Source organism: Lepidochelys olivacea (assembly GCF_965140295.1).
Source record: "Lepidochelys olivacea isolate rLepOli2 genome assembly, chromosome: 28".
Lineage (NCBI taxonomy): Eukaryota > Metazoa > Chordata > Testudines > Cheloniidae > Lepidochelys > Lepidochelys olivacea.
Genome location: NC_140438.1, coordinates 2,700,824 through 2,728,397, shown reverse-complemented (window position 1 = coordinate 2,728,397; position 27,574 = coordinate 2,700,824). Strand labels below are relative to the sequence as shown.

General features: G+C 56.6%; 1 pseudogene across 1 annotated transcript; it reads left to right on the top strand.

Annotated features, from left to right (window-relative positions):
• Positions 1-787: 787 nt before the first annotated feature.
• Positions 788-27,534, top strand: LOC311514075 (protein mono-ADP-ribosyltransferase TIPARP-like; annotated as a pseudogene). Its single transcript, XR_014714655.1, has 7 exons — positions 788-1,785; positions 15,964-16,319; positions 21,002-21,562; positions 23,594-23,739; positions 24,695-24,873; positions 24,946-25,192; positions 26,276-27,534. The product of XR_014714655.1 is annotated as a protein mono-ADP-ribosyltransferase TIPARP-like (transcript).
• The last annotated feature ends 40 nt before the right edge of the window (positions 27,535-27,574 follow it).

Here is a 27,574-nt window from a genome sequence, read left to right as displayed (position 1 = left end):
AATGATTAGGGGTCTGGAACACATGACTTATGAGGAGAGGCTGAGGGAACTGGGATTGTTTAGTCTACGGAAGAGAAGAATGAGGGGGGATTTGATAGCTGCTTTCAACTACCTGAAAGGGGGTTCCAAAGAGGATGGATCTAGACTGATGATCTCCTTCCTTAGAAGTTTTTAAGGTCAGGCTTGACAAAGCCCTGGCTGGAATGATTTAGTTGGGGATTGGTCCTGCTTTGAGCAGGGGGTTGGACTAGATGACCTCCTGAGGTCCCTTCCAACTCTGATATTCTATGATTCTATGAAAAGAAAAGGAGGACTTGTGGCACCTTAGAGACTAACCAATTTATTAGAGCATAAGCTTTCGTGAGCTACAGCTCACTTCCTCAGATGCATATCGTGGAAACTGCAGCAGGCTTTATATATACACAGAGAATATGAAACAATACCTATTCCCACCCCACTAAGACAGTGGGGTGGGAATAGGTATTGTTTCATATTCTCTGTGTATATATAAAGCCTGCTGCAGTTTCCACGATATGCATCTGAGGAAGTGAGCTGTAGCTCACGAAAGCTTATGCTCTAATAAATTGGTTAGTCTCTAAGGTGCCACAAGTCCTCCTTTTCTTTTTGCGAATACAGACTAACACGGCTGTTACTCTGAAACCTGTCATGATTCTATGGTGTTCCAAGAAGGAGGAGTGCTAGGCAGAGACGGGCTCGATCTAACAAAGAAAGGGAAGAGCATCTTCGCAAGCAGGCTGGCTAACATAGTGAGGAGGGCTTTAAACTAGGTTCACCAGAGGAAGGAGACCAAAGCCCTGAGGTAAGTGGGGACGTGGGATACTGGGAGGAAGCACAAGCAGGAGAGCACGAAAGGGGAGGGCTCCTGCCTCATACTGAGAAAGAGGGACGATCAGTAAGTTATCTCAAGTGCCTATACACAAATGCAAGAAGCCTGGGAAACAAGCAGGGAGAACTGGAAGTCCTGGCACAGCCAAGTGTAAGCAGTGTCAGGATGAGCTCCACCCTGACATCTGGTGGTGAGGTGTGGCAAGTTGTGGAAAAGAACTTCAGGGGCTGATCTCATTTGCATAGGCACACCCACCCTGCCTAGAATGAGACCATAGCTGCCCAAATGGTCACTTTGGCTGCTGTGGGATCCCCAGTGTCTCTGTTATTGGGGCAGGAAGAATAAATTGTTATTACCCTGATTATGGGAACTGTGCTTGGAACTGTACGTGGCCTTTTGTTATGATGGAGGGATTCACCATCAACTAAGTAGCACTCGCTAGGCAAGGGTCATGGGTTCCAAAACTGTGTGAATGGAGAGAGGCTGGGGACAAGTATTAATACTTGGTGGCATGGGCCCCTTGGTGAGGGCCTTACATGCTGATTGCACTTCCTCCTCTCTCCACTGTGGAATATCAGAGCTAATTTTGGTTTCATTAGAAGTCTAGTTATAGGCTGCTGAGCTCACTTTGGGCTGACAGTGCACCAGCACTGGGGCTCCCCTACTGTAAGCTGAATTCACCTAAGAGCTGAAATCACTGAGTGTTGTGTTAAGTAGTGGGGGAGCCTGAAGCTATATTGTGGAGCAGTTTGCGGGATGGCTGGTGAAGCAGTTCGACGCGGAGCAGTGTGTGGATGGTAGGAGCTGCTTGTGGGCCGTGGAGCTGAGTGAAGGAGTTCGTGGGGCGGCTGGCGGTGCGGAGCGCAGCTGAGCGAAGGAGTTTTGTGGGGCGGCTGGTGGAGCGGAGCGCCGCTATGGAGCGGTCAGCTTCAGATCACGTAAGGTGCCTCTTACCCCCATCCCATTTCCACCCAGGTTGGGAGGTAAAAGCTCCGCAGATAAACTTTCGAACTCTGGGGCTGCCCTGACCAGGGACAGAGACTTTTGGGGCATTGGACTTTTGGGACTTTGGGTGATTTGGGGTTGCTGGACTCAAGAACCAAAGGGAAAAGGGCATGCCCCAATTTGCCTGGGGTGGGGTTGTTTTTGCTCATAGGTTGTGTTATGAATCCTGTTGGTGGTGTTTCCCCAACATAATGCCACATTGTTTCTCTCTGTTATTAAAAGACTTTTGCTACACTCAGACTATGTGCTTGCGAGAGGGGAAGTATTGCCTCTTGGAGGCGCCCAGCAGGGGTGGTATATATTTGTCCCAGGTCACTGGGTGGGGGCTCGAGCCGGTTTGCATTGTGTTATTGGAATGGATCCCCTAGATATTGAACCCGGCCCTTGTTGCTGCCAACTGTGACAGGCAGAAGGGTTACACAAGGAATTATGATGTGATTGGAATAACAGAGACTGGGTGGGATAACTCACATGACTGGAGCACTGTCATGGATGGATATAAACTGTTCAAGAAGGACAGGCAGGGCAGAAAAGGTGGGGGAGTTGCATTGTATGTAAGGGAGCAGTATGACTGCTCAGAGCTCCGGTATGAAACTGCAGAAAAACCTGAGAGTCTCTGGATTTAGTTTAGAAGTCTGAGGAACAAGGGTGATGTCGTGATGGGAGTCTGCTATCAACCACCGGACCAGGTGGACGAGGCTTTCTTCCGGCAACTAACAGAAGTTATTAGATCACAGGCCCTGGTTCTCATGGGAGACTTCAATCACCCTGATATCTGCTGAGAGAGCAATACAGCGGTGCACAGACAATCCAGGAAGTTTTTGGAAAGTGTAGGGGACAATTTCCTGGCGCAAGTGCTGGAGGAACCGACTAGGGGCAGAGCTCTTCTTGACCTGCTGCTCACAAACCGGGTAGAATTAGTGGGGGAAGCAAAAGTGGATGGGAATCTGGGAGGCAGTGACCATGAGTTGGTTGAGTTCAGGATCCTGACGCAGGGAAGAAAGGAAAGCAGCAGGATACGGACCCTGGACTTCAGGAAAGCAGACTTCGACTCCCTCAGGGAACGGATGGGCAGGATCCCCTGGGAGAATAACATGAGGGGGAAAGGAGTCCAGGAGAGCTGGCTGTATTTGAAAGAATCCTTATTGAGGTTACAGGGACAAACCATCCCGATGTGTAGAAAGAATAGTAAATATGGCAGGCGAGCAGCTTGGCTTAACAGTGAAATCCTTGCTGATCTTAAACACAAAAAAGAAGCTTACAAGAAGTGAAAGATTGGACAAATGACCAGGAGAAGTATAAAAATATTGCTCGGGCATCCAGGAATGAAATCAGGAGGGCCAAATCACACCTGGAGTTGCAGCTAGCAAGAGATGTTAAGAGTACCAAGAAGGGTTTCTTCAGGTATGTTAGCAATAAGAAGAAAGTCAAGGAAAGTGTGGGCCCCTTACTGAATGAGGGAGGCAACCGAGTGACAGAGGATGTGAAAAAACCTAATGTACTCAGTGCTTTTTTTGCCTCTGTCTTCACGAACAAGGTCAGCTCCCATACTACTGCACTGGGCAGCACAGCATGGGGAGGAGGTGACCAGCCCTCTGTGGAGAAAGAAGTGGTTCGGGACTATTTAGAAAAGCTGGATGAGCACAAGTCCATGGGGCCGGATGCGCTGCATCCGAGAGTGCTAAAGGAGTTGGCGGATGTGATTGCAGAGCCATTGGCCATTATCTTTGAAAACTCATGGCAATCGGGGGAAGGCTCCGACGACTGGAAAAAGGCTAATGTAGTGCCCATCTTTAAAAAAGGGAAGAAGGAGGATCCTGGGAACTACAGGCCAGTCAGCCTCACCTCAGTCCCTGGAAAAATCATGGAGCAGGTCCTCAAAGAATCAATTCTGAAGGACTTAGAGGAGAGGAAAGTGATCAGGAACAGCCAGCATGGATTCACCAAGGGCAAGTCATGCCTGACTAATCTAATCGCCTTCTATGATGAGATAACTGGCTCTGTGGATGAGAAAGCAGTGGACTTATTGTTCCTTGACTTTAGCAAAGCTTTTGACACGGTCTCCCACAGTATTCTTGCCAGCAAGTTAAAGAAGTATGGGCTGGATGAATGGACTACAGGTAGTGATCAATGGCTTCATATCTAGTTGGCAGCTGGTATTAAGCAGACTGCCCCAAGGGTTGCTCCTGGGGCCAGTTTTGTTCAATATCTTCATTAATGATCTGGAGGATGGTGTGGATTGCACCCTCAGCAAGTTTGCAGATGACACTAAACTGGGAGGAGTGGTAGATACGCTGGAGGGTAGGGATAGGATACAGAGGGACCTAGACAAATTAGAGGATTGGGCCAAAAGAAATCGGATGAGGTTCAACAAGGACAAGTGCAGAGTCCTGCACTTAGGACGGAAGAATCCCATGCACCGCTACAGACTAGGGACCGAATGGCTAGGCAGCAGTTCTGCGGAAAAGGACCTAGGGGTTACGGTGGACGAGAAACTAGATATGAGTCAACAGTGTGCCCTTGTTGCCAAGAAGGGTGGGGGAGGGATAGCTCAGTGGTTTGAGCATTGGCCTGCTAAACCCAGGGTTGTGAGTTCAGTCCTTGAGGGGACCATTGAGGGATCTGGGGCAAAAATTGGGGATTGGTCCTGCTTTGAGCAGGGGGTTGGACTAGATGACCTCCTGAGCTCCCTTCCAACCCTGATATTCTATGATTCTATGAAGAAGGCCAATGGCATTTTGGGATGTATAAGTAGGGGCATTGCCAGCAGATCGAGGGACGTGATCGTTCCCCTCTATTCGACATTGGTAAGGCCTCATCTGGAGTACTGTGTCCAGTTTTGGGCCCCACACTACAAGAAGGATGTGGAAAAATTGGAAAATGTCCAGCAGAGGGCAACAAAAATGATTAGGGGACTGGAACACATGACTTATGAGGAGAGGCTGAGGGAACTGGGATTGTTTAGTCTCTGGAAGAGAAGAATGAGGGGGGATTTGATAGCTGCTTTCAACTACCTGAAAGGGGGTTCCAAAGAGGATGGCTCTAGACTGTTCTCAGTGGTAGCAGATGGCAGAACGAGGAGTAATGGTCTCATGTTGCAGCGGGGGAGGTTTAGGTTGGATATTAAGAAAAACTTTTTCACTAGGACGGTGGTGAAACACTGGAATGCGTTACCTAGGGAGGCGGTGGAATCTCCTTCCTTAGAGGTTTTTAAGGTCAGGCTTGACAAAGCCCTGGCTGGGATGATTTAGTTGGGGATTGGTCCTGCTTTGAGCAGGGGGTTGGACTAGATGACCTCCTGAGGTCCCTTCCAACCCTGATATTCTGTGATTCTATGACTTCATCCTTTAGGGATTTGCAGAGACTCAGGGCAGGCTTCCAAAAGAAGCTGGCATTTATTAGTCTCCTGAAATCCAGGATCTAAGAAGCCTTTGGTTAGTCTTCACTCTGAGTCCTTGCTGATGGAATCCCCTGCCTGCAGCCTTCTGGGTTTCACCTCTTTCTGCCTTTCTGCTTCGACAGTTGTGAACACGTCATTCGTACCGACGCAGCCCTGCCTCATGGGACTCTGACCCCATTCCCCCACCCCAAGGAAGAAACTAACCCCTTCCCACCCAGTGGCTAGCAGTACTAAGTGAGATGGGGGAAACTGAGTCACATATCTTTCTCATAAAAATATTATTACTCCTTCTCGCTGGTCTATGGACAATATGTTCAGGACATACAAGCAGAGAAGTTAGAGAGGAAAAAAAAAACAATAACATTCTGGAGACTTGCTGGAGACCACAACACACCATGACTTTGTTGCTTACAATGCAGAACCCGAACACAAGAACCGAAACCAGAGAGAGACAAAACAGGTTGCTCCCCCCGCCAAAATAGAGAAAACTCATCTCACCTTTCTAGGCTGGCCGGCTGCAGACTGCCTGCTGCTAGACCTAGCGTGCATGCTTCCCGCCAGCCAGCCTGCAGGACCAGGAAAACACCTGAGAATTTGAAGTGATATACCACAGATTTCAATACACCGTGCCATAGAGTTTTTCAGCTGCTCTCCCAAGTTGCCTGAACCTTTGTCTTCCAAGAACATATTTTTCCCGTTGATGGTGGTTCCCGCTAAGAATTCTTTGCTCTTGCGCTCCAAGGCTCCTCCGTTGGCCTTTCAGGAAATGCTTAGCTGGTCCGTTCTGTTCACAAACATGGCAGAGAGGCAAGGTGGGGGAGGGAATATCTTTTATTGGACAAATGGCCTTCCCACGTTCTCCGTAGTCTGCGCCTGGAGCGATCAGCTGGTCTGAGCCTTGGATCATGTCCACCAGAGGAAGCTGACGAGCATAGCTATGCTGAGATAATTCCCCATGTAGACATTCTTATCTGAATTCTTCCTGCACCATTGGACCTCGCTTAGGACTTCGTCAGCCCTGCCTATCCTCTTTGCGTATCCTCTCTCTCTCGTTAAGCCCCGGGCGTTTTCTCTACCGTTTGATGGAGGCATTCTTTGTCAGTCCCTTCGGTGTCTTCCTCCGGCTGGGTCACTGGGGCGGATTCCTCATGCGCTCACACACCGGTGTTGATCAGGAGTAACTCCACCGGAGTCGATTGGGGCCCATTCCCCTCTCACGTCGATGTCGACCAGTGGAGTTACTCCTGGAGTTCATGGGGCTGATTCTGATCTCTGCTGGAGATGGAGGGTTTACATCCAGAGTAACACACCAGGGGCCCCCTCCTTTCTTAGGTCCATCCCAGATCTCCTTCTTCCAGCACTTCCAAGGTCTAGAACACCTTCGTCCATCTGATGGTCGGTGTCATAAACATACAGCTCAGGGTAGCATAAAATCTCTCTTTTACCTGTAAGGGGTTAAGAAGCTCAAATAACCTGGTTGGCACCTGACCAAAAGGACCAATAAGGGAAGAAGATACTTTCAAATCTTGGGGGGAGGTTTTGTTTGTGCTCTCTTTGTTGTTCTCTCTGACAGAGAGGGACCAGGGCAGGAAAAAAAACATCTCCGAAAACCCTACCTGAAATAAGCATCTAAGGTTACAAAAATTGTAAGTAAAGCAAGGAAATGCGTTAGATTATCTTTTGTTTTAGCTTGTGAATTTTCCCTATGATAAGAGGGAGGTTTATTCCTGTTTTTGTAACTTTGAATTTGAGCCTAGAGGGAAATCCTCTGTGTTTTAAATCTTTTTATTACCCTGTAAAATTACTTTCCATCCTAATTTTACAGAGGTGCTGTTTTTACTTTTTTCTTTATTATAAAGTTCTTCTTTTAAGAACCTGATTGGTTTTTAGTGTCCTAAAAACCCAAGGGTCTGGTCTGTGCTCACCTGGTTAACCTATTGGTTGGTATATTATTCTCAAGCCTCCCCAGGAAGGGGGGGTGAAGGGGTTTGGAGGGATATTTTGGGGAAACAGGAACTCCAAGTGGTCCTTTTCCTGAATCTTGGTCTAACTCACTTGGTGGTGGCAGCAGTACCATCCAAGGACAAGGAAAGGATTTGTGCCTTGGGGAAATTTTAACCTAAGCTAGTAGAAATAAGCGTAGGGGGGTCTTTCATGTTGGTCCCCACAGCTGTACCCCAGAGTGGGGAGGGAACCCTGACAGAAGGTTTTGACCATGATTTCAGCTGCTCAAGCCTCTGATGTCTGAAGTCCTGAACACCGCATCAAGTAGCTTGAAGCGCACGACGCGCCCTCAATCCAGGCAATATTACGGCCGTTTAAGCTAGGTAAAAAGTTCTAGCATGTCCACTCTTATCCACTGCTCCGAACGCAGCCTCCTGGCCCGTGACCTAGGAGAGAGCTCAGATTCTAAGGCCAGTGGTAATAGGCGTCTAATTTCCATTGGTTTTCGGATGTTTGCAGCACTGTTGTAGCCATGTTGGTCCCAGGATAAGAGAAAGACAAGGTGGGGAAGGTAATGTCATTTATGTGGGTGCAAGAGACAAGCTTTCGAGCTCCACAGAGCTCTGGGAAAGGCACATGAAGGAGATGCAGCAGCCACAGCTCTGTCCCCAGACTGAGACGAAGGACCAGAAACAGAGGAAGGATGCAAAGATCATTCCACAGCAGCACAGATCAACAGAGCCCTGGCACTGGGCAGGACGGACTTGGTCTTATCTTCTGCTCTTTTGTGTGAACCTAAGGACTTCCTGATGCCATGTGCCAGCTGACTGACAAATCCGACCCTGTTCTGAAAGTCTGTCGGGTGTCACCGCAAATGCTTGCGGAGGTGCGTGTCCCCGAGGAGCGTAAAAGCCTTGGACTCGCTGGGCAGAGTTCACGGGGCCAAGCAGAAGTGAGGGCGCCCAGAGGCTTCGTCTCGGAGGTGTTGAGGCTGTGTGGATGGTCTTGGAAGGACTGGAACCCCTTGTGGGTCTGGCACACTAAAGAGGTCTTCCCAAGTGTCTGCTTAAGCATAGATCCTGAGGATCCGTGACAGGGGATCTCCTTCAAAATCCCACGGCTACCACTAGCAAAGTGTTTTTGACTTGATTTGGTCAGGAATTTTTGGCATGGAACTTTATTTTCCTCAGAAAATGCCAGTTGGCCAATACCCAAACTTCCACCACAAGGGGGCAGACACGATAATTTCTTCTTTGCAACAACAAATATGTAAAAAAAAAATTTTTTTTAAATCCTGTTTTGACACATTTTCAGAGCGAAACGTTTTGCTTTGCCAACTTTTGATGGAAAAAATGTTGAAACCCCTGTGCTAAGGCATTAGACCCCATTCCCTTTCCAGAGCCAGGATAGAACCCAGGAGTCCTGGCTCCCAGCCCCCCTGCTCTGACCCACCAGACCCCACTCCCTTCCCAGAGCCAGGATAGAACCCAGGAGTCCAGGCCCCCCAGCCGATAACGCTACTACAGGTTATATCTGTCGGGGTTTGTTGCCATCTAGTGGACAGATAAGCATAATTTTAATACAAGGGAACCTCAGAGTTACAAACCCCTCCGGAATGGAGGTTGTTCATAACCGAAATGTGCGTAACTCTGAACGAAACCTTACGACGGTTCTTTCAAAAGTTGACAGCCGAACAGTGACTTAATACAGCTTTGAAACTTTGCTATGCAGAAGAAAAATGCGGCTTTCCTTGGATTTTTTAGTCCCGTATTTGCTCTTTTTTTTTTTTTTTGGTCTCTTCTGCTGCCCGATTCCGGTTCCAAATGAGGTGTGTGCTTGACTGGTCAGTTCGTAACTCTGGGGTTCAATACTCGGAAGGTTGGAAATATCCGATTTTATAACGGCGTTGCCGAGAAGAAAATCCAGCTCTTCCCCATGGGATAAAGAGGTCAGAATCCAAAAGGCATGTTTTGCAAATGCCACACTTTGATGGGAAAATGTCAAAAACCCTGCTCTAAGCCATTCGACTTTGCAACCAGTGCTTTTGAATTACTGGTCGATGAGGAAGAAAGGAAGGAGGTCCATATTTTAGTAACTGAACCACAGCTGCCAGAGGGCCCCCCGCTTTTAGTGGGGTGCCAACCGGGCCAGTAAACCCAATCTAAATCTGGAGTCAGGACTCCGCTGAAGCGGTGTGAGAGGTGAATCCCGGCCGAGAGGAAAGAGCAACTGAAGATCAGCAGCGGGAGAATTTCCTGCTCTTCTCATTCCAGTTTCCCAGGAGTGACGTGCGCTACACCAGAGTAAACAGTGAGGCAGAGATTAGCCTGGGATCTCACAGCAGGCTCGGGGCAGGGCTGGAATTAGGGCTGGGGACCGACTGGCTAGGCGGCAGTTCTGCAGAAAAGGACCTGGGGATTACAGTGGAGGAGAAGCTGGCTATGAGTCAGCAGTGTGCCCTTGTTGCCAAGAAGGCCAACGGCATATTGGGCTGTATTAATAGGAGCATGGCCAGCAGATGGAGGGAAGTGATTATTCCCCTCTACTCGGCACTGGTTAGGCCACATCTGGAGCATTGCATCCAGTTTTGGGCCCCCCACTACAGAAGGGATGTGGACAAATTGGAGAGAGTCCAGCGGAGGGCAACAAAAATAATTAGGGGGCTGGGGCACAGGACTTATGAGGAGAGGCTGAGGGAACTGGGGTTATTTAGTCTGCAGAAGAGAAGAGGGAGGGGGGATTTGATAGGAGCCTTCAACTGCCTGAAGGGGGGTCCCAAAGAGGATGGAGCTCGGCTGGTCTCAGTGGTGGCAGATGACAGAAGGAGGAGCAGTGGTCTCACGTTGCCGTGGGGAAGGTCTAGGTTGGATATTAGGAAACACTATTTCACGAGGACGGGGGTGAAGCACTGGAATGGGTTCCCTAGGGAGGTGGTGGAATCTCCTCCTTAGAGGCTTTTAAGGCCCAGCTTGACCCCTGGCTAGGATAATTTAGTTGTGGCTGGTCCTGCTTTGAGCAGGGGGTTGGACTATCCAACCCTGATCTTCTATGATTCTAAACCCGGACTCCTGGGTCCCTAGCCACTAGCCCATAGCGTTACCCCATTCCCTCCCTCAACACTGGCATTACAAAGGTAACCCATTGACAGCACCTGCGTGGGTGTTTTAATCTAGCAGGACGCTTCCCATGTGCAGTTCTTGAAGAAGCATCAAACCACTCTGGATAATGGATTATTCTGGATTATTTCGTTACTGTGGGGCCCCTGCGCTTGGCTGTATAAACCTGCCCCAGACCGCTTCCGATCGAAGTACCAGACAACAAATGAATCGATAGTGGTCAGCGCAATTGGTCATGGTCTTGTCTCAACCCAGCCCAGCCATCCTCAAGACGAATGCAGGCCAGACTTGCTGGGTGGACTCTCTCCAGAGAAGCAGGTACTCAGAAAAGGATTTGGGGAAGCATGGGGGGATAATTAGCTGACCGTGAGGACGCTGTGGGCAAGAGGTTGACTGAGATCCGCGGGTGATCCTTTGACAGGGCCACCAGCGTAGTAGATGGGGAGCAGTAGATGTGAGAGATTTTGATTTTAGGTGGGCTGTCGACGCAGTCCCATGGGACATTGTCAGAAGCAAACCAGGGGAACACAAGAGGGATGGAATCAATACAAGGTTAAGGTGGGTGCATGACCGGCTGAAAGACCAGACTTGAAAAGTAGTTATCAATTGATCGCTGTCAGACTGGGAAGGCAAATCTAGTGGGATCTTGCAGGGGTCAGTCCTGGATCCGGGATGACTATTTTCATGACTGACTTGGATAATAGAGTGGGGCATAGGCTTAGAAAATCTGCGGATGACCCCGAGCGGGAAGGGGGGCGCAATCGTGTGTGTGAGATCTGTGGGTCCTCTGAGCCCTGTGGGTGTGTGTCTGTGTGAGAAAGAGCTGTGTGTTTGTGGGTCTTTATGTGTCTATGTTGGTGTGTGCAATTTGTGTTGTGTTTGTGAGTCTCCGGGTGTGGGGTGTGTTGGGGGGGTGGGGGGATGTCTGCACTGTCTGTGTGTGTTTGTGGGTCTGTGTGTCGGTGTGTGTGACATCTCTGTGTGTTTGTGACTGTGGGTCTCTGTGTGGGGCCAGTCACTCCATCCCCTTGCCTGCTGCCCCTCCCCCTCACTCTAATCCCCCCAGACCCTACAACCTCCTCCAGAGGCGAGTTTTCGTTGTCAATTGCTGAGCCAGGGCCTGGGGCCGGACAGGGCACGGGTCTGTAGCCCCAGGGACTGGTTCCCAGGCAGTGCTATGCAGGCCGGGCCAGGGCTCCTGGGTTCTCTCCCCGGCTCTGGGAAGGGAGTGGGGTCTAGTGGATAGAGCGGAGGGGAGGGCTGGGAGCCAGGACACCTGGGTTCCATTCCCCTCTCTGTATCACAGCTGTGATGACTGCAATTTACGGAGGAGATGGGATTGGGGGCGGGTACAGCCTCTTCCTTCAGGCCGGTTCCAGGTCTGCACGCTTCTTTTTCTTCATGTTGCTGGGAAATCGCCTCTCTCAGAGCTGGGGATGGCCGATCATGCTGCGGAGCGGAGCCAAAGCCCAGCCGGAGAGGAATTTCCCCTTTCCTGCTTCCTTTTCTCCTGAAATAAAACTCAGGAATTTCCCAGTGGATTTTCCTCGACAAGAAGAACAGAGACCAGCCAGCCTGGGGAAGTGGGGAATGGGAGATGGGGCCTTTCCCCTCTATGGGGGACCGGTCCCAATCTGGCATCAAGGGCCAGGGCAGGGCTAGCAGGGGGTTGTGGGTCGCGAGTGAGGGGCACCGGCAGAGCTGGAGAGGGAGCTCAGGCCTGGGCTAGCAGGGGGCTGCATGTTGGGCATGAGGGGCACCGGCAGAGCTGGGGAGGGAGCTCAGGCCTGGGCTAGCAGGGGGCTGCGGGTGACGGGCACTGGTATTCACACTCCTGGCCCCTACCCCCCTGCCTGGTGGGATCCAGGTCTGTGTGATCCGGGGCGCCCAGAGCAGCTCTCACTGGAAAAGCCACCGTCAGGGCAGGCTGCAAAATGGAGCACAGATACTCCCACAATGGCTGGGTAACACTGAAATTAAATTTCCCAACCAGTCACAGAGTGTGCTCCTGGTCCCCCACGCTGGTTATCAAGACGCAAAAACGAAATCACACAGTGATCTTATTGCATTCCAGTTCTCTGGCTCCCAGTCAGCACCTAGGTCCAGTACAGTGAGAAGTTATTAAAAAAAACTCTGCTCACGTATACAAAATGTTCTTCTCACCCCAAAGGGCCAGCCACGTCGCCAGGTCAGTAGAGGTTGGGATCTTACCCAAAATACCAAGCTGTCAGCCAATCCTTTAGTGTCTAAAACGAAAAGTTTATTATAAAGAAACAAGAAAAGATAAGCAGAGAGATGTCAAACGGTAAAACAGTCACATACATACAAGACTTAAAGTCCACAGATCAGGTTCCTAGCAGTATTGGTGAGTTTGCTGGCTTGAAAGTCCCTCTGGAGCATATCCACAGCTTGGATGGGTCATGCAGCAGTTCTGCAGAAAGGGACCTGGGGATTACCGTGGAGGAGAAGCTGGCTAGGAGTCAGCAGTGTCCTTGTTGCCAAGAAGGCCAACGGCATCTTGGGCTGCATGACTAGGAGCATGGCCAGCAGATGGAGGGACGTGATTATTCCCCTCTACTCATCACTGGTTAGGCCACACCTGGAGTATTGCGTCCAGTTTTGGGCCCCCCACTACAGAAGGGATGTGGACACATTGGAGAGAGTTTGTAGAAAGATTCGTCCAGAGCTAAGAAGCAGGACTGAAGACAAAATGGAGAAGATGCAATTGCCTTTTATAGTCTGTTGCCACGCGGCCTGTGCTTCCTTTGTTTCCAACACAAGCTGCCCGGCACATGGCTTGGAAGCCTTTTCTCTCCATAGGCATGTCATAAGGTGTATCCCTTGCCTTCTCTCAATGGGACAATTGTATCGCTGATGGTCCTTAGTGGGCCAAACTGTCTGGGGGTGTCACCCAGAAGCATAGCACATGTTTTGAAATACAGACATATCTATAACTCATAATCCTTGCAACAAAGCCCGTTGCCAACTGTGTCCGCATAGCTATTCAGGGGACACCGTCATCGGGCCTAATCACATCAGCCGCACCATCAGGGGCTCGTTCACCTGCACATCTACCAATGTGATCTATGCCATCATGTGCCAGCAATGCCCCTCTGCCATGTGCATTGGGCAAACTGGACAGTCTCTACGCAAAAGGATAAATGGACACAAATCAGACGTCAAGAATTATAACATTCAAAAACCAGTCGGAGAACACTTCAATCTCCCTGGTCACTCGATTACAGACCTAAAAGTGGCAATTCTCCAACAAAAAAACTTCAGAAACAGACTCCGACGAGAGACTGCTGAATTGGAATTAATTTGCAAACTGGATACAATTAACTTCGGCTTGAATAGAGACTGGGAGTGGATGGGTCATTACACAAAGTAAAATTATTTCCCCATGTTTATCCCCCCCCACTGTTCCTCAGACGTTCTTGTCAACTGCTGGAAATGGCCCACCTTGATTATCACTACAAAAGGGTTTTTTCTCCCCGCTCTCCTGCTGGTAATCACTCACCTTTCCTGATCACTCTGGTTACAGTGTGTACGGTAACACCCATTGTTTCATGTTCTTTGTGTATATAAATCTCCTCACTGTATTTTCCACTTTATGCACCCGATGAAGTGAGCTGTAGCCCACGAAAGCTTATGCTCAAATAAATTGGTTAGTCTCTAAGGGGCCACAAGTCCTCCTTTTCTTTTTGCGGATACAGACTAACACGGCTGCTACTCTGCAACCTGTCATAATACAGAGGTGATACAAACACATAAATGAGATGATCATATTTGGCAAATCATAACATATTTGCAGATGCCCTACATGGCATATCTGGCACAACTCATTGCAATTTTACAATATTAATATTCATAATATCCTCAAGCGTCCCCCAGATTCCGTCGTACAGCGTCACGGTCTCTGCACGGGTTACATTTGAGGCAGCTCCCCACTCTCACAGCAACGGGCTCAGGCTCTGAGCAGACTCAGGCAGCGTTGCTGATGCTCAGGGCAGAATTTGAAGGTTTTCTCTGTAACGGTCACAGAGTCACCGGGGCTCTGGAATTACTCCCTACGAAGCCAGGCAGGACTCTGGGGGAGCCTCCTCTCTGAGCAGACTGTCACCAGGGCAAGAAGCTCACCCGGCTTCCACCTTCCTGGGTCTGACCTCGGAGCATTCAGCATCCTCTGCCCCTCCATGCGCTTCCCACGAATCTGCCCAGGCGGGGTCCTGGGGAAGCCAGAGGGTCCTGCCCCCCAACTCCGCAGTCAGACGTGACTCTCAGCCAGCCAGGAAAACAGAAGGTTTATTAGGCAACAGAAACACAGTGTAGAACAGAACTTGCTAGCACAGAAATCAGTGACTTTCAGCCACATCCATCTTGGGGAGTCCTGGCCCAGACTGCCCTGGCCTCCCTCTCTTCCAGCCCCAAGCCGCAGACTGCCCAGCTTCCAGCGACCCAACCCCCAACAGCCCCATTGCTCCTCCTCCTGGTCTTTGTCCTGCTTCCTGGGCAAAAGGTGTCACCTGGTCACATCCCCCTCCTGGGTCTCAGGTTACATATGTGCAGACAGCTAAGCAGCCTCACCTGCCCCCGAGGGCCTCAGTCTAAATCACACCCAATTCCCACCACCTAGGCATTGGTGTAATACACAGGGAAACTGAGGCACACACCATATTAATACAGGACCATAAGACTCACATGCAACATAACAAGGTGACTAAAACCCCACTTTGTCACAGTAACTATAACATCTGGAGACCTGTTTTTTTTTTTCCTGGTCCCACACACTGGTTATCAAGACGCAAAAACGAAATCACACAGTGACTGAAGAACATTGTGGAGATCTGTTGCTCGTCCTTCAACATTTATCCTTCGACACTTTGGGAACAAGGCTGAAGTCTATGAGGGGTAGATAGATCTGCTTAGGAATTGTTCAATGCATCAGGGGGCTTTGGGGGTCCAAAAATACTGATTTCTCGATTTCCAAACTGTTCACACAACGGGGACAGGTTCAAAGAATTTCCTGCTCCAAAGAAGTGTAGAGGAAGAATTGTCCAAATGTTTTGTTTCGACATTTTTTTCAGAACAAGCAAAAAAAATCCAGATGGTTTCCCATTTGAAGTGAGTTTTTCATTACCCAATTTACATGAGCTACGCGAATGACAAAAGCATAAAGACGAGAAGAACTTTAAAATCCAAATTGACCCTTTTAAAAGTTTTGGAACAAAACACTCCAACTGGTCTGAAATGGAAAAAAAGAAATCTTTTTTGATCTGCAAATATTTTTTGTGCTCTTGACTATTTTGTCCGTATTCAAGCTGAGGGGAAATTTCAGCCTCTTGAAAATATTTGCAGGATGGCAACATCCATTCCCCCTGCCAATGCCGCGGAGAAAGGGACACTGATTCGTTTCAGTTTGTGTTGGGCCTCCAGAAAATGCCCTGAATCTTCACACGAGTGCTTGACTTTAGGCAGTTGGGTTGTGCCATCCGTTTTATACGGTTAAACTGGTGCATTAAGAAAATAACTCCAATCCAATGTCATGCTTCAGGCCTTCAGCTGGCCACCAGCTGTGGTCAGGAAGGAATGTTTCCCCAATGCACAATTGGCCAGATATAGCTGGGATTTTTTTTTATCTTCCTCTGCAGCCTCAGAGGATGGCCACAGCAGGACACCAGACAGGAAGATCAGTCGGCGGAGTATTTGAAGCCACTGGGATTTTGATGTGTTACATACTTATGGAGGCCTGTTGAGGTGAGTCAGGACCAACCTGGGTTCTATTCCTGGCTTGGCCACTGGGTGACCTTGGGTAAAGCTGCTCCACTGATCTCTGCCTCAGTTTCCCCATCTGCTACAGAGAGAGAATGTGGGAAAGCACCTGGAGAGCTGTTGATGAGAGCGAGGTGCTGTTACGTTTCTGTGAAATCTAAACCGTGGTGGCAAGATCGGCACCGACGAAGTGGAAAGTGTCTTATCTTCGTCTGAGATGAATATCACAGAGGTCGTAAGTCTCGTTCTGTTTGTACAGCCCCTAGCACGGGGGGCCATGATGGGGGCTGCTAGCCATGTAGGGAGATGTCAATACAAATAGTTTAAGCACATGGATCATTCAAAACCCACTCCTCTCTCATTCATCCTTCCTGTAATCAGTATCACTGGGGGGACTGCGCTTGAAATATTATCAGAGCCGGGGAGAAAATATTTTGGAGCGGTTTCCTATGAAGCCTGAGCCAGCAGCTGGACTGGGCCCAGACTCCTGGGTCCTATTCCCAGGCCTGCTGCTGGGATCCAGTTACAGACAAGCTATTTTGTCCCAAGTCGCTCCGCGGTCCCCCAGGAAAGGGGTTGTGATGAACTCACATTTTAAAAATTATTTCACTGTAAAAATAGATTCCCCCCCCCAATCAAAACTGCAAAAAACTTACCAAATAACACTCTTCCCAGGAAAACTCCATTTGAAGTTAAATTGACCCTCTGTCCCCAAAATCGGTGAAATTGACACCCCCCCCCCAAAAAAACCCAGCCATTGTCTCCATTTCTTTTTCATTTAAAGCCAGGCCTCTTCTCCCGTCCCCTCCCCAGGGGCTGAGAAAAGGAAAGCGAAACCGGAGCCGGCCCCCCCGGGTCCCACAGCCTCCCGGGGGAGGCGCCAGGGCGGGTTCCGCACAGGGGGCCGGGGGGGGGAGTTGGCTCCGGTGGGGACTGGGAAGAAGTGAAACTTTGACGAGACCTTGTTGTTGTTTGGGTCGCTGGGTTTGGGGTGGGATCGCGGCTGCCCTGGGCTTCTCCCAACGCCCGAGCCCCCCCACCCGCGCGGGGCCAGGCTGGGCAGCGGCCCCCCCCCAAAAAAAAGGAAGAGAAGAGGGGGGGAAATACAAGCAACAGCCCCCCCCCTTGCTGTTGGAAGCGGATCGCAGGCAGGTGGGGTGCGGAGCCCCGGCTGCTCTGAAGGCGGAGCTGGCTGCAGAGGGGGTGAGTGGGGGGCACCCCCAGTGGCTGGGGTGGGGGGGGGGCGGTTCCCTGCTCTCCTTGGCTGCCGGGAGCTGAGGTATTGGGGCGGGTCTGGGCTGAGAACGGATGCGATGAGGTGAGTGGATGGTTGCATCGGAAAGCTGGGAGCCAGGACTCCTGGGTTCTCTCCCAAGGCTCCGGGAGGGGAGTGGGGGCTGGTGGGTTGGAGCAGGGGGGGCTGGCAGCCAGGACGCCTGGGTTCTCTCCCCGGCTCCGGGAGGGGAGTGGGGGCTGGTGGGTTAGAGCAGGGCGGGCTGGCAGCCAGGACTCCTGGGTTCTCTCCCCTGCTCTGGGAGGGGAGTGGGGGCTGGTGGGTCAGAGCAGGGGGGCTGGGAGCCAGGACTCCTGGGTTCTCTCCTCAGCTCTGGGAGGGGAGGGGGGGCTGGTTGGTTGGAGCGGAGGGAAGGGGGGGGTTAGGTACTAGGACTCCTGGGTTCTTTCCCCTCCCCATGCACTCTGACCTCTCTTCACCACTGTTTCCTCTTCCCTACCGTCCGTCTGTCTTTCTGTAAAAACCCAGCTGCTTTCTTCCGAGATCTGCTCCCCCCCCCGGCTGGGTTGCTGATCAAGCTGTGGGTGGGGTGATCTTTCCAGACCTTGCCTAAATTAGGTGTCTCCTGCTGGCTGAGCCCCTCCCTCTCCCTGCAGCTGTGCAAACCCAGAAGAAAAGGGGGGGAGTCCTGGCTCCCAGCCCCACCCCCCCGCTCTAACCACTAGCCCCCACTCCCCTCCCAGAGCCGGGGAGAGAACCCAGGAGTCCTGGCTCCCAGTGCCCCGCCCAACAGGTCCTATATTGCTTTCCCCAGCCCCCTAAAATACCCCCACTACGGAGCCATCTCCCTAAGTAGTGGAATGGCCTTGGGGGGGGTGATATCTGTACACCCCCCCATATCGTCTTGTTGGAGGGGGGAGGGGCGGGGTGTGTCTGATGTCAGTCCTGGGCCCATTGGCCTGCTCTGGGGGTGGCCCATGGGAGCCAGGGGGAGACCCTACAATAAGAAATGCCCTGGGTGGAGGAGAGGAGCAGAGTCTGGTGGGTTAGAGCAGGGGGGGCTGGGAGCCAGGACTCCTGGGTTCTCTCCCCGGCTCTGGGAGGGGAATGGGGGCTGGGGAGTTAGAGCAGGGGGAACTGAGAGCCAGGACTCCTGGGTTCTCTCCGCAGCGCTGGAAGGGGAGTGGGGTCTGGTGCGTTAGAGCAGGGGGGGCTGGGAGCCAGGACTCCTGGGTTCTTTCCCAGCTCTGGGAGGGGAGTGGGGGCTGGTGGTAAGAGTAGGGGGGGCTGGGAGCCAGGACTCCTGGGTTCTCTCTGCAGCGCTGGGAGGGGAGTGGGGTCTGGTGGGTTAGAGTAGGGGGAACTGAGAGCCAGGACTCCTGGGTTCTATCCCTGGCTCAAGGAGAGGAGGGGGGCTAGAGGTTAGAGTAGAGGGTGGAGGCTTGGAGCCAGGACTCCTGGGTTCCATTCCAGCCATTCCCAGCCCTGCCGGGCAATAGCTGGCAAGTGCCGAATCACAAGACCCGTTGTCTGGAGGTGTTGGGGGATGGGGCCTGTTCTCTCGGGGCTGACCCGGGGCGTAGTTCATATCCCAGCTCCTCCCTCCGCATGGGGGGCTGGGAGATGCGATGGATCAGTGACCCCCGCCCTGTGGCCCTCAGGGTTACTGATTCTGGGCCGGGCCGGGGGAACAAACTGCCGGGGCTCGGTTCTCAATGAAGGAAAACGATACGTCCGGAGGAGGTGATTTTTTACCTCTGGATTTGGCCCTGGTGTGTCGGGGAAACCGTGTCTCCGTTGTGGGGCGAAACTCCCAGCTCCCCCCTGCAGCGCAAAAACACGGCTACGCGTCTCGCCGGTTGGCGGTGGTTTTGCCAAACTGTCCCGCTGGGGGCAAAAAGCTTCTCAAAAAAGTCAAAAGTGGCTTGATATTTTTTGGGGTGGGGGTGGAAAGGATCAAAAGGACACTTCAAATTTCCTTCCACGGGACGGGGTTTTAAAAATCACCAAAGCCTTCGAAGAACCGTTGAAACCCGGCGTTCGGTTCGCCTTGGCCTTTTGTTGCGTTGAAATTTATCCCGCCCGACTTTTGGTTTGCGTCGGCTGAAAAATTGCCCAGACGTTAAAGACAACATGAAGATCTATTCGAAACTGCTCTGGGTTTTGGGCGTTTCCAGGCATGGAATTTTTGGAAATTTTGCCGAAACGTTTGGGGTTTGTAACCCGTCAAAATTGAAACAGTTTTCACTCGCGCCGCAGTTTGGCCTTTTTACGGCTCTGTGTTTCTCCAAAAAGTCCCCGCAAAAGTTTTGTTTCGCTCCAAACGCCGTCAAAAACCATTTTGTCCCCTGCCTGTGAGCTGCAAAACCCACCGCTCTCGGTCCGGTAGAGAGGGCCCAGCCCAGGCCGACGCACAGATGCCGTTTCTCTTCTCTCGGCTTCGCCGCGTCTACGCTGGGGTTTTGCTCGGCAGAGCCGTGTTGCTGTCGGTTTTCGTACGCTTGACCGACACGGCCAGGCTTGAAGTGCCCATCGAGTCAGCCAGATATGTGGGAAGAGCGTCGAGGGTTTCAAAAGATCGCGGCAAAACTGATCCGCCCCCTTTAACGGAGCGAGCAGACGCCGGCAGGTGACGGGATCACCGTGGATCGGACACACGGGACGGCTCGGGTTTTTTGGGATTTCCACCGCGCCGGCCTTTTCGAGAAGCCGACCCAAACTGGCTTCAAGCCGGGACGGTTTTGTTGGGGAAAATGTCAAAACACCCCCCCCCCATCCAAACAAACAATGGGGTGAAACTGCCACAAATTTGCAACTCATTTTGCTGTCCCCTTTTTCTTCCAGGGTGTGGGAGGTTTCAGATGGAGAATTTTGCATGAAGAGACCTTGGCAATCTTTGCTCGGGGTCTCTCAGATCTCTTCCTAAAACACGGGATTTACTCCCGCTCTAGACATCAGTCCCGAATCCCACCCCCTCAAGCACCCCAGACAGACCCTCATTAGCCCTGGAGCTGGGGGGAGGGAGTCATCAAACCGGATCAGGCCCACCTTGCTCGGCGTCCCGGCTCTGCCGCCGACCGGCACTGACTGAATTGTAGCTAGGAGCCAGGACTCCTGGGTTCTCTCCCCAGCTCTGGGAGGGGAGCGGGGGCTGGTGGGTTAGAGCAAGGGGGGCTGGGAGCCAGGACTCCTGGGTTCCATCCCCGTCTCTGGGAGGGGAATGGGGGCTGGTGGGTCAGAGCAGGGGGGGCTGGGAGCCAGGACTCCTGGGTTCCATCCCCGTCTCTGGGAGGGGAATGGGGGCTGGTGGGTCAGAGCAGGGGGGGCTGGGAGCCAGGACTCCTGGGTTCCATCCCCGTCTCTGGGAGGTGAACGGGGGCTGGTGGGTCAGAGCAGGGGGGCTGGGAGCCAGGACTCCTGGGTTCCATCCCCGTCTCTGGGAGGTGAACGGGGGCTGGTGGGTCAGAGCAGGGGGGCTGGGAGCCAGGACTCCTGGGTTCCATCCCCGTCTCTGGGAGGGGAACGGGGGCTGGTGGGTCAGAGCAGGGGGGCTGGGAGCCAGGACTCCTGGGTTCCATCCCCGGCTCTGGGAGGGGAACGGGGGCTGGTGAATTAGAGCGGGGGGGTTGGGTTCTGTCCCCCAACACTAACCCTTGCTCATTCTCTGTCTCCCTGTTTTCCAGCTCTCCCCGGGAGGATCGGGCCGTGTCCAGGCGCCCCATGGCGGCCGGCAGTGATGCCCCCGTAGCCCCGCCGCCCGCCGTTCGGCATTCCGCCCCCCCATCGCGCTGCGGCTCAAGGCCCAGGCGCGGCTGCTCCCCCGCCGGCCCCCGGAACCGGGCGGGGCCGCCCCAGCCCCCCCGCCCGCCCTCCGCGGCCCCCGCCGGCGACCCCTACGGGGAGAGGGTGGAACTGGCCCTGCGGGAGGCGGCTCCGGAGCCGAGCCCCGAGGCCGGGCCCGGGTGCGAGGAGCTGACCTTGGACCACCTGCTGGAGATCGTGGCCCAGCTGGAGTACCACACCCGCCCCGAGGACGGGGTCCGCATCTGCCCCCACTTCCTCCTGGGCTGCTGCTTCTCCGGGGCCCGCTGCCCCCCGCACCGCACCCTGCTGCCCTACCTCTGGCAGCTCTGGTGGAGCACCAGCCTCCCGCCCGGCTGGCTGAGCGTGGGGCCCGAGGCCCACGGGGCGCTGGAGCGGCTCTACGGCGACCCCGAGCGCACCCACGTGCGGGCCTCCTACCAGTGAGTGCGCGGCCGGGGGGAGCCAGGACGCCTGGGTTCTCTCCCCGGCTCTAGGAGGGGAGTGGGGGCTGGTGGTTAGAGCGGGGGGCCCTGGGAGCCAGGACGCCTGGGTTCTCTCCCCGGCTCTGGGAGGGGAGTGGGGGCTGGTGGTTAGAGCGGGGGGCCCTGGGAGCCAGGACGCCTGGGTTCTCTCCCCGGCTCTGGGAGGGGAGCGGGGGCTGGTGGTTAGAGCGGGGGGCCCTGGGAGCCAGGACGCCTGGGTTCTCTCCCCGGCTCTGGGAGGGGAGCGGGGGCTGGTGGTTAGAGCGGGGGGCCCTGGGAGCCAGGACGCCTGGGTTCTCTCCCCGGCTCTGGGAGGGGAGTGGGGGCTGGTGGTTAGAGCGGGGGGCCCTGGGAGCCAGGACGCCTGGGTTCTCTCCCCGGCTCTAGGAGGGGAGTGGGGGCTGGTGGTTAGAGCGGGGGGCCCTGGGAGCCAGGACGCCTGGGTTCTCTCCCCGGCTCTGGGAGGGGAGCGGGGGCTGGTGGTTAGAGCGGGGGGCCCTGGGAGCCAGGACGCCTGGGTTCTCTCCCCGGCTCTGGGAGGGGAGTGGGGGCTGGTGGTTAGAGCGGGGGGCCCTGGGAGCCAGGACGCCTGGGTTCTCTCCCCGGCTCTGGGAGGGGAGTGGAGTGGGGGCTGGTGGTTAGAGCGGGGGGCCCTGGGAGCCAGGACGCCTGGGTTCTCTCCCCGGCTCTGGGAGGGGAGTGGAGTGGGGGCTGGTGGTTAGAGCGGGGGGCCCTGGGAGCCAGGACGCCTGGGTTCTCTCCCCGGCTCTGGGAGGGGAGTGGGGTCTGGTGGGTTAGAGCTGGGGGGGGGGCGGTTGGGAACCAGGACGCCTGGGTGGTTTGTTCAATGTCCCCGAGTTACCTCGATTGGTGTCAGGTTGGGGGAAAGTCGTTGACAGGGCTGGGGGTGGGGGGCATGGGCTGGGGCAGGATGAGGGGCCGGACGTGTGGGGTGTGATCAGGGGGCAGGTAGGGAGGGGTACACACGGGGGCAGATGTGGGGGGGGACAGTTCTGGGGGGGGGAGCAGGCATTGGGTCTGTGCTGGACGTGGGGTACAAGGGGTCAGCTGGGGGGTGTCGGGTTCATTGGGGCACGGGAGGGGGGCAGGTCGGGGTAGAGGCCGGGGGGTCGCCTAAGGTGTAGCTCTCAACCAGGGGCCCGGGGCCCCGACCTCACCACCCGGGGCTGCCGCTGAAGCCTGAGCACTGGGGGGCGCGGGGGTCCCAGGCTGTTGCCTTGTTTGCTGCCCCCTAACGCCGGCCCCGGCTTTGATCTGCAGAAACCCAGTTCTTGGGCCACAGCACGTTGGGGGGGCGGGAGAGAACCCCCGACCTAGGGGACAATGGGCATTTGTGCATGATCCTGGGGACTCTGGGGCGGGAGTGGGGGGCAATGGGGCAGTGTTTGGGGGGGCTGGTAGCGTGGGGGGGAACGGGGCAGTGGGACAGGGTTTGGAGGTGTGGGGGGCTGGCGGTTTGAGGGGAATGGGGGCAGTGGGGCAGGGTTTTGGGTGGGGGGACTGGTGGTTTGGGGGGAATGGGGCAGTGGGGCAGGGTTTGGGGGCATGGGAGGGAAAGGGGGCAGTGCTTGGGGTGGGGGGAATGGGGGCAGGTGGTTTGGGGGGAATGGGAGCAGTGGGGCAGGGTTTGGGGGCATGGGAGGGAAAGGGGGCAGTGCTTGGGGTGGGGGGAATGGGGGCAGTGCTTGGGGTGGGGGGAATGGGAGCAGTGGGGCAGGGTTTGGGGGCATGGGAGGGAAAGGGGGCAGCGCTTGGGGTGGGGGGCTGGCGTGGGGGGAATGGGGGCAGTGGGGCAGGGTTTGGGGACTTCAGGGGCTGGCAGTGGGGGGAGCAGTGGGGCAGGGTTTGGGCTGTGAAGGGAATGGCTGTTTAGGGGGCAGTGAGTGGGTAGCGGGGGGCAGTCGGGGGTGATGGGCAGGCCCCAGCCCAGGCCCCCCCTGTGACCCCCGTCTCCCCTCGGCCCGGCAGGGACGTCACCTTCGACATCGACCTGGTGGCCATGCAGCTTCACCCGGGTCCGGCGCCTCAAAACCCCGCCCGCCCCCGGCACCCCCTTCCGCACCACGAGGACCTACTGCTGGAAGGCGCTCGGCGGCTGGGAGCCCGACAGCGAGGTGCGCCGGACGCCGGGGTTCCCTCCCCGCCGCGGGGGGGCGCTGGGGGGCTGGGAGCCGGGATGCCTGGGTCCTCTCCCGGGCTCTGGGAGGGGAATGGGGGCTGGGGGTTAGAGCCGGACTCCTGAGTTCTCTCCCCGGCTCTGGGAGGGGCGTCGGGGCTGGTGGGGTAGAACGGGGGGGGGGGGGGTTGGGAGCCAGGACTCCTGGGTTCTCTCCCCAGCTCTGGGAGGGGTGTAGGGGCTGGTGGGGTAGAACAAGGGGGGAGGGGCTGGGAGCCAGGACTCCTGGGTCCTCTCCCGGGCTCTGGGAGGGGAATGGGGGCTGGGGGTTAGAGCCGGACTCCTGGGTTCTCTCCCCAGCTCTGGGAGGGGCGTTGGGGCTGGTGGGGTAGAACGGGGGGGGGGAGGGGCTGGGAGCCAGGACTCCTGGGTTCTCTCCCCAGCTCTGGGAGGGGCGTAGGGGCTGGTGGGGTAGAACAAGGGGGGAGGGGCTGGGAGCCAGGACTCCTGGGTCCTCTCCCGGGCTCTGGGAGGGGAATGGGGGCTGGGGGTTAGAGCTGGACTCCTGGGTTCTCTCCCCGGCTCTGGGAGGGGCGTAGGGGCTGGTGGGGTAGAACAACGGGGGAGGGGCTGGGAGCCAGGACTCCTGGGTTCTCTCCCCAGCTCTGGGAGGGGCGTAGGGGCTGGTGGGGTAGAACAACGGGGGAGGGGCTGGGAGCCAGGACTCCTGGGTTCTCTCCCCAGCTCTGGGAGGGGCGTAGGGGCTGGTGGGGTAGAACAACGGGGGAGGGGCTGGGAGCCAGGACTCCTGGGTTCTCTCCCCAGCTCTGGGAGGGGCGTAGGGGCGGGTGGGGTAGAACAAGGGGGGAGGGGCTGGGAGCCAGGACTCCTGGGTTCTCTCCCCGGCTCTGGGAGGGGCGTGGGCCGCTGACCCCTCTTCTCTCCGCCCCCAGCCCTTCGCCCAGAGCATCGAGGCGGCGCTGCGGAGCGGCCAGGAGGAGGCGCTGTGCAGCACGGCCGACCACGGCTACCGGCTTGACCTGCGGGCCGGCTCCCAGCGCAACCTGGCCACGGGCACCCTGCGGGCCCGGCCCGCCTTCCGCGCCCCCGCCCTGCTGCTGCCGGAGCTACGGTGCCCCCCCCCGCCGCGCCCCCCCCCCCAGCCGGGCTCACGGCCCCCTCACCCCCTGCCTCGCCCCCGCAGGACGCTCTCCGGCAGCCTGCACCCGGGCCCCCCGCCGGCCCCGGGGCCCCCCGCCGGCCCCGCCCTACCCCGAGACCTGGGCACCGCTGGCCCCCGGGCCGGACTGGCAGCAGGTGCCCGTGGCGGTGGAGGAGTGCGGCTTCCGGCTCATCTACGGGCTCCTCCACAAGAGCCTGCCCGAGGCCCGGTGCCGCCTGGAGCGGGCACGGCGGGTGCAGAACCCCTTCCTGTGGGACAAGTACCAGCGGTGAGTGCCCCCCCCCGCACCCCCCAGCCCTGCGCCCCCAGCCCTGCCCCCCACGCCCTGCGCCCGTCGCAACCCCCAGCCCTTCCCCGCACCCTCTGCTCCCTGCCGCGCCCCCTTGCCCTGCCCCCGCTGAGCCCCCACAAGGCCTGCGCCCACCACTCTCTCCTAGCCCTGTCTGGACTGTGCCCCCTGCCATGCTCCCCCCTAGCCCTGCGCCTCCCCATTCCCCGTACCCCTGTCCCCCGCGTCCCACCCACCCTGCGCCCACCCACACCCTGTGCCCCTCCAGCCCTGCCCCCCCACACCCTGCCCCCTGGCCATGCCCCCCCCTTTCCTTGCCCTGTCCCTCTCACCCTGCATCCCCGGCCACACACCCCAGCAGCTGCCCCTCCACGGCCCCCCAGCACCCCCTAACCCCTTCCCCTGGGCATTTCCTGGGTGCAGAGCCCCTTCCTGTGCGACAGGGACAAATGGAAGGGTGCCCGGCTCTAACCACCACACCCCTCCCGGAGCCGGGGCGAGAGTCCAGGAGTCCTGGCTCCCAGCCCCCACTGCTCTGACCCACCAGTCCCCGCTCCCCTCCCGGCGCCGGGGCGAGAACCCAGGAGTCCTGGCTCCCAGCCCCACCCTGCTCTGACCCACCAGTCCCCGCTCCCCTCCCAGCGCCGGGGCGAGAACCCAGGAGTCCTGGCTCCCAGCCCCGCCTGCTCCCCTCCCGGCGCCGGGGCGAGAACCCAGGAGTCCTGGCTCCCAGCCCCGCCTGCTCCCCTCCCGGCGCCGGGGCGAGAACCCAGGAGTCCTGGCTCCCAGCTCCACCCTGCTCTGACCCACCAGTCCCCGCTCCCCTCCCGGCGCCGGGGCGAGAACCCAGGAGTCCTGGCTCCCAGCCCCGCCTGCTCCCCTCCCGGTGCCGGGGCGAGAACCCAGGAGTCCTGGCTCCCAGCCCCACCCTGCTCTGACCCACCAGTCCCCGCTCCCCTCCCGGCGCCGGGGCGAGAACCCAGGAGTCCTGGCTCCCAGCCCCGCCTGCTCCCCTCCCGGCGCCGGGGCGAGAACCCAGGAGTCCGGTGTGTCCCCCTGCAGGAAGCAGAGCCACGTGAGCCGGCAGACGTCCCTGGAGCAGCGGCTGCGGAACGAGCGCCATCTCTTCCACGGCACGTCGGCGGGCGCGGTGCCGGCCTTCGGCAAACACTACCTGGACCGCCGGCTGCCGGGGGAACACGCCGCCCTCTACGGGCAGGGCAGCTACTTCGCCCGCCGCGCCAGCTACTCCCACCCCTACGCGCCCCCCGCCGAGGCCGGCCTGCGCCACGGCTCCCTCTGCAAGGTGCTGGTGGGGCGCTCGGGCCTGGGGCAGCCGGCCCCCGCCCCTGGACGCCGGCGACCCGGCCAGCGACCTGTACGACTCGTGCGTGGACAGCCTGAGCGACCCCCAGATCGACGTGGTCTTCGCCGGCGACCCGTGCTACCCCTACTTCCTGCTCCAGTACCGCCAACTGGAGGAGGTGGTGAAGGTGGCCTGAGCCGGGGGAGGAACCCAGGCGTCCGGCTGTGGCCCCCCCGGATTCTCCTGGCTGCGGAGTGAGGGGGAAAGAACCCAGGAGTCCTGCGGCTGCCCCCCCGCCTGGCTGCGGAGTGAGGGGAAAAGAACCCTGCGCCCCCCCCCCCCCCCCGGATTCCCCTGGCTGCAGAGTGAGGGGGAAAGAACCCAGGAGTCCTGCAACTGCCCCCTAGATTTTCTGGCTCTGTGCTCAAGGGGGGACGGGGCTGTGCCCCCCAGGAGGGGAGGGTGGGGGTGGACACAGGGACGTCCCGTGGAAGGGGCCAGCTCGGGTGTGATTGGTCTGGGTTGGGTCCAGCAGGAAGTGATGTCATTCTACAGCAGGCAGTGATGTCACTGGACCAGACCTAGCCATGCAGGGCCAAGCAGGAAGTGATGTCATGCTACGGGCCCCAGCAGGAAGTGACGTCCACCAATGGGCTTGCAGGCCTTGACATCATGTATGAAGGCTACACCTGGCCATGATGTCATTACAGAGCCAACCAATGGGGCGCTGCGACTGGGAGTTGCCTCGTTTGACCCTGGGAGGCCCCGCCCACTCTTACAAACCGGATTCTGATTGGGCGTAAACTGAGTCAACAAAGCATGGCCAGCAGGAGCCCCTCCCACTTTGCCAAACCAGCTCCCGATTGGCAGAGAGGGCAGCGGCGCTGGGCTCGAACCCCGGGCCTGCCTGCGGGCATCTCCTGCTGCTGCTTTAATAAGGGGGGGGGGCTGTTGTAGGGCCCAGGCTGGAACCTGGCCCCATTGCCCCCCAGCAATAAACCAGGCGTGGAGCCTAGGCCATGACGTCCGTGTTCTCTGTGGGGCGGGGGTCGCTC